The sequence below is a fragment of the Eptesicus fuscus genome, chromosome 8 (assembly GCF_027574615.1).
Source record: "Eptesicus fuscus isolate TK198812 chromosome 8, DD_ASM_mEF_20220401, whole genome shotgun sequence".
Taxonomy (NCBI): domain Eukaryota; kingdom Metazoa; phylum Chordata; class Mammalia; order Chiroptera; family Vespertilionidae; genus Eptesicus; species Eptesicus fuscus.
The window spans coordinates 51,315,566-51,322,671 of record NC_072480.1 but is presented as its reverse complement, the minus strand read 5'-3'; positions in this window follow the sequence as shown (position 1 = coordinate 51,322,671).

The window sequence follows — 7,106 nt, the reverse complement described above, 5'->3', positions numbered from 1 at the left end:
CGTTTCTTCCCAATGCAAACACAATGCAATATTCAAAAGTTTACCGCAACGTGTTACTTCTAGTGAATGGCTGGGTTAAGATGGTCCAGCAAAAGCAAAGCTGGGACCAAATAAAAAAGGCCTGCCCAGAGCCAAATCATATTAAACCCAGAGCTTCCTACTCTACCATGTGTGGCGTCCCATACGATGCTTAGTAGATTTGGGGGTTTTGTTTGTTAATTTTGTTGTGTATTTCATAAATTTGCATATGTTTATTCTTAACCTTAGTAGTCCTCTATGCATTGGTGAAAAAATCATTTTCTACCCCAGACACAAAAGCAACTATACTAACATGACAGATGTATTTCATTCCTTCACTCTAATACACCGAGTCATCTTTCTCGAGATTGGTAATTCTTCAATTTTCTTTTTTTTTAAATTCAAATGTAACTAAGACTATCACCAACTACCATCAGAAATAGTGGTTCCCCAAGGTGTGACTTATATGGGAGGCATGGAAGTAGAAGGGTTGTTGCTCTCAGAATCCGAATCAAAGTGTAGTCTGAAAAGGCATTTCAGGTGACTCTGTCTCTTTTGTTCTTATGCCTTTGTCCCTGTTAACTGAATACATTTGATACAGTATGTAACAAAAATAAAGAACTCATATATTGTAGAAATTATGGGTAGATCTCCATTCTGTTTTTGCTACAACTCAGTGGCATAATTAGTGAAAAAATGAAGGACATACTTATGACTATGAATAAAGCTCCCAAGGTTAGTAATATTTAGCATCTTTTCGTATATCTGTTGGCCATTTGCACTAATTAGTATGTCTTTTTGGGAAAAGACTCTGTTCAGGTCCTTGGACCATTTTTAATGGGATAGATTGTTTTTGTATGAGTTTCTTATACACTGAGTGGCCAGATTATTATGAGCTCTGAACGGATAATAATCTGGCCACTCAGTGTATTTGTATCTCAAATGGGTACCAAAAGTATTCTAGACTTTTGCTGGAGATCAACCACCTTTTTGCCCTGAGCTTTCTATCAGCCAGTGCAAAGGGGAAAACTGATCAGGTGCACGATTTATAGTATCTTTGATGTCAAATAAATGAGGTACTCAAGAGGTCACAGTATGTTATCTTTTTCAATGTATTGCTGCGTTCAGAGATCATAATAATCTGGCCACTCAGTGTATACTGGATATTAGTCCTTATCGAAGGGAGGTATGATATGCAAATATCTTCTTCCATTCAGTTCGTTGCCTTTTTGTTTTGTTGGCCATTTATTTTACTGTGCAGAAGCTTTTCGCTTGATGTAGTCACATTCATTTATATTTGCTTTTACTTCCCTTGCCTTTGGGGTCAAGCTCACAAAAAAACCTCTCTGAGACCAAGGTCCCTAAGTTTAGTATCTGTTTTCTTCTATGTATTTGATTGTTTCAGCCCTTATATATACATTCTAATCCATTTTGGGTTCATTTTTATGTGGTATTAGATAGCAGCCTAGTTTCTTTCTTTTTCTGTTTTTTTGCCTGTGGCTTGCCAATGATCCCAACACCATTTATTGAAGAGGCTTTCCATTCTCCATTGTATGGTTTCAGCTCCTTTGTTGAAAATTAGTAGTCCATATATCGTGTGGGTTTATTTCTATTATCTCTGTGTTCTCAATTCCATGTCATTAATCTCCGTGCCTATTTTTCTGCCAGTACCATCCTGTTTTGATATTGTAGCTTTATATTGTAATTTGAAGTCAAGGTGTGTGATAACTCTAGCTTTGGTTTCTTTTGTTTTTGTCCCTCCTTCCCCCTCCTCAGGATTTCCTTGGTTATTCGGGGCTTTTGCAGTTCCATATAAAGTTGATGATTTTTTGTTCTATTTCTTTGAAAAATGCCATTGAGATTTTAGTGGGGAGTGCATTAAATCTGTATATTGCTTTAGGTAATATAACAATTTTAACAATGTTGATTCTTCCCGTCCATAAACATGGAATTTTTTTTTTCATTTTTTGTGTGTGTCTTCTTTAATTCCTTTCACTTATGTCACGTCGTTTTCAGCGTACAGGTCTTTCACTTCCTTTGTTAAGATTATTCCTCTGTATTTTATCTTTCTTATTGCAATTGTGAATGGAATTGTTTGTTTTTTCCCCCTGCTATTTCATTGTTAGTATGTAGGAACTATATACTTTGCACATTGATTTTATATGCTTTAGTGTAGTTGTTTATGTTTTCAATAGTCCTTTGGTGGAGCCTTTAGAATTTTCTATGTATAGAATCATGTCAACTACAAAAAATGACAATTTTACTTATTCATTCTCAATGTGATGTCTTTTGTTTTTTATTCTTGCCTGAATGCAGTGTCTAGGAATTCCAGTACCATGTTGAAAAACAGTGGTGAGAGTGGGCATCTTTGTCTTGTTCCTGAACTTACAGAAAAAGTTTTCAGTTTTTCACCATTAAATATGTTATTAACTGAGGGTTTGTCCTATATGGCCTTTCCTCTATAACCATTTTATTAATTGTTTAAATCATAAATAAATATAATATTTTGTCAAATACCTTTTCTGCATTTATTGATATAATTATATGATTTATATATTTTATTTTGTTAATGTGGAATATACTCCACTTGGTCACAGTATGTTATCTTTTTCAATGTATTGCTGTATTTGATTTGCCGTTATTTTGTATCTATGTTCATTAGAGAAGTTGGCTTGTAATTTTCCTTTTTTGTGTCATCCTTGCCAGGTTTTGGTATCAGGGTAATGTTAGCCTGATGAAAACACTTAGAAAGTATTCCCTTTTCTTCAATGTTTTGGAAGATTTGTGAAAGATAGGTATTAAAGGTTCTTTGAATGTTAAGTAGAATTCACCAGTGAAACAAGCCATGTGGTCCTAGACTTTTGGTTTTGGGGAAGTTTATGATGACTGTTTCAATTTCTTTACTATTTATGATGACTGTCTCAACCTATTTAAAGTCTATTTAAGGTTTTTCCAATTCTTCAAGGTTCAATCTACAAACGTTCTGTATTTTTAAGAATTTGTGCATTTCTTCTAGGTTATCTAATTTGGTGGCATATAGCTTTCATAGTATTCATGTACAATCCTTTCTGGGGTATCTACTGTAACTTCTCTTTCATTTCTGATTTTATTTATTTTCCTTAGTGATTATAATCAGAGGTTTTTCAATTTTATTTTTTCAAAGAACCAGCTCTTTATTGCATTAATTTTTTCTATTGTCTTTTTGTTCTCTATTTCATTTAATTATGCTATAATTTTTTTAAAATATAATTTTTTTATTGATTTCAAAGAGGAAGAGGGGGAGAGAGAGATAGAAACATCAATGATGAGAGAGAATAACTGATTGGCTGCCTCCTGCATGTCCCCCAGTAGGGCTGGAGCCTGCAACCCAGACATGTGCCCTTGACCAGAATTGAACCAGGGACCCTTCAGTCCACAGGCCGACACTCTATCTACTGAATCAAATTGACTAGAATATGCTCTAATTTTTATTATTTCTTTTCTTCTACTGACTTTGGGATTCATTTGTTTTAATTCTATTTTGTTAATGTGCAATGTTAGATTATTTGTGTTTTCTTTTCTTTTCTTTCTTTTTTTTCTTTTTTGAGATAGGCCTGTCATTCTATAAACTTTCCTCTTAGTACCACTTTAGCTGTATCCCCAAAATTATAATGTCATATTACTTCCTCTTTAGAGCAGTAGATAACACAGCAGTCTCATAATATAAAGAAGTTGTTTTTTGTTTTGTTTTGTTTTGTTTTGTTTTTTCAGAGAGAGGAAGGGGGAGAGAAAGAGAGAAATATTGATGTAAGAGAGATACATAAATCAGTTGCCTCCCATATGTGCCCTAAATCAGGGATCAACCCACAACCTAGTTATGTGCCCCGACTCACAATTTTTTGGTGTATGGGACAACTAACTGAGAGAGCAGGCCAGGGCTGAAGAAGTTTTTTATTGATAACTTTTTTCTCCTATTTGTTTTGTTCAATAAATATGTATTAAATATTTGCAACTCTACAGTGAATATAGTTTATAAATTTAACAAACGTTCTCCATCCACTGAAAGGCCTCTCAACTGGACATTTATTAACTGGGAGAACATTCCAAGATCCAAGGTCTGTCTTTGAACTTGGCTACCCATACTGAATGACTTGATTGTATTGGTGCTTTTCTCAGAAAATTTTCCAGTTTTTAAAGTAACTCACAGACATGTTTTTAGTAATAATTATGGAATTCCAAGTGATAACGCATTATAAGGAGTAAGTTATACCTGAGATGGCATTGAAAGAAGACAGTTTTTATGTTATTGTTATGGGTGAATTTTGTCCCTTTAAAAGTTATACTAAAGTCTTTATCCCTAGTATCTGTATGTGATTTTATTTGGAAACTAGTGTTCCAGTGCATGGATTCGTTCACTTTGAAAGGAAATTAATTAGAAGAAATATTTGTGCGGTAATTACGTTACTGCAAAAAATTACATGTCAAAATAGTATATATAATATAGTATTATAAAATTGAAAGATGCATGCGATTGGCACCAGTGAGAGCTTTATATGTATCATGCATGTGTGAGTCAACATTTATTTTTAAATTGCCAGTGCGTTCCATATGTACTGGCCAGTTGAATGGTCGGACGGACCTACAGTTGGTCACTTAGCCTTTTATATATATAGATAGGGTCTATGCAGATGCAATTTAAGATGAAGTCATACAGGAAGGAGTAGAGTAGGCCCTTAGTTCAACATGACTATTGTTTTTATAAGAAGAGGTGAGAGACACGCACACGAGGAGAAAGGCAGAGATGTAGTGATGCAGCTTCAAGTCTAGGAACAACAGGACTGAAAGTCACCACCAGAAGCTAGGAAGAAGTGACAAAGATTCTGCGTGGTCTCAGAGGGGTCAAACTGAGCCAACACCTTGATCTCAGATGTCTAGTCTCTCTGGACTGTGAGAGAATTATTTTGTTTGCTTTGTTTTGAGTCACCTAATTTATGGTACCTTGTTACAGAAGCACCAGGAAACTTTAGTAAAGTAACAAAGCCAATGTCCCGCCAATATTTATGAGTGTCACCATAGCTGTTGTCTATAGCTGGTTGCATTCAGATTGAGTGGAGCACTCAATGGTTGGTGCCCAAGCTATACTGGTTATTAGTTATTTTTGAAGATTTGTGAACATGAGATCACAATAACAAAAATGGTTGAAAAGTGTAATGATACATGGATGTGGAAATTCACAGCAAAGGATCCTTCTTCTTAGATAGTTACATTCAAGAGCAATGCTAAATTTTGCTAAGACTTTACTCTTTTAAGTTTTTAAAATTTATATTTTTTATTGACTAATAATTTATTGCTCTATTTAATACATTCAATAGTTTTTCCTATTATCATATAAGCATATGCTCTTGTCTGCTTTTCAAAGAATCTATAGGTTTAATCTGAAGAGTTCATTCTCATTTTCTTCAATCCCATTATGGGCATTGCATCTTCAGTAAAAGTAACATGTGTTAAGGTTGAAAGGAATACAAACGTAAAGGTGTCATCTTTTGCCTTTTAAAAGCTCAGATTCTCACCAGTAGTCCTGGTCATGATTGTGGCTTTGTAGTGCCGAAGTGGGGTGAACACAGTTAATGGGCTAAGGAGCTTGGTTTGGGAGTTTAGAGAGAGATAATAAAGAGGGCTTAGAAGGTTACCAGGTGCCACTCAAAGATATTAACATTGAACCTAGGGAAATTGATAGTTTAGAATTTTCTTCAGATAACTAACAAGGTATAGGTTTTTCTAAGTTTTATTAATCTTGAATATCTAAAATCTATTAATTTCAGTAGGCTATTACCCATGTTTTATAGCATGCTAAGGATTAGGATGAATATTATAGTCCCTGCATTTTGAAACATTAAAATGAGATGCTGAGCAATGATAGGACTTTAGAAATGAAGGATGCATAAAGAGCTTAAGTAACCCAGTCTTAGCATTTATGAATACCCTCCTTGTGAATGTTACATCTGAACTAAGTCATAGAGGATAAATGGAAGTAATGAAGTCATGAAATGCAGGGAAAGCATTGTAGACATATGTGAATGTACCCTCTTCCCCAGTCAGTGTAAATGAGTGATATTATAATTGAATTTTGAGTGAGGTTGTAGCAAGAGAGATGAGAGTGACTACTACTGCCGAGTACAGGAGCATGGTGAGATCATGGAGGGTTTGTAGGTAATCAATCTGAGCACCTTGGCTCTATACTGTGGAAATCTGAAAGAGGTTAATGCATTTAAGCAGAGCACCAGCATGTTTTCACTTCGTTTTAAGTTAAAGACTTGACTGGAAATGTTGAAAGCAGATTTAAAGACCAAAAGCTTGTAGGCATTAGCAACAGTTAAGAAATTGTCATGGTGACACAGAAAAGACACTATAAGTCTCTGAATTGAAATAATAGTGAATGAGAGGGAAAGCCTGATTTTTTTAAAGTGAAAGTTTCACCTTCTATAAAATAAAGCACTAATATGTGCAAGTATACATATATGTGTGTGCATAAATTCATATATAAATACACATTTGCTTTCTTAACATGTAATGGTATATATTCACTCTAATGACTTTTGCATGTTATAACATGGTAAATAATCTAAACCCCCATTTATAGGATGAATTACCATGTAGCCTGAGTAGACCAAATAAAATAGTTAAAAACTAAGTTTTATAGGACTTGTAATGTATTGGTTTAGAGAATGACAGAAAAGGAAGTGTCAAAATTAATCCTCTCTTTTTTCTCTCTATTCTTTTTTTAAAACCAAGTTACTAAAATGGCTTTTAGTGCCACCAACTGAGTGGGTAATTGAAAAGGAAGAACATTTGAGATGGGGTGGATAGTAATTTAATTGTTTTCATGTTTAGTATTTGATGTATTTCTTTTTTATTAAATTTACTAGAGGCCTGATGCATGAAGATTTGTGCAAGAATGGGCCTTCCTTACCCTGGCTGCTGGCACTACCTTTTGCTCTGGCCAGAGCCGCATTTTCACCTTCCCATGCTGCCCAGAGGCCCAGAGTGGGCCTGCGTTTGTCCCACCCCACCACTGGCCGCTCAGTGCCTGTGTATGCAAATTAACCCAC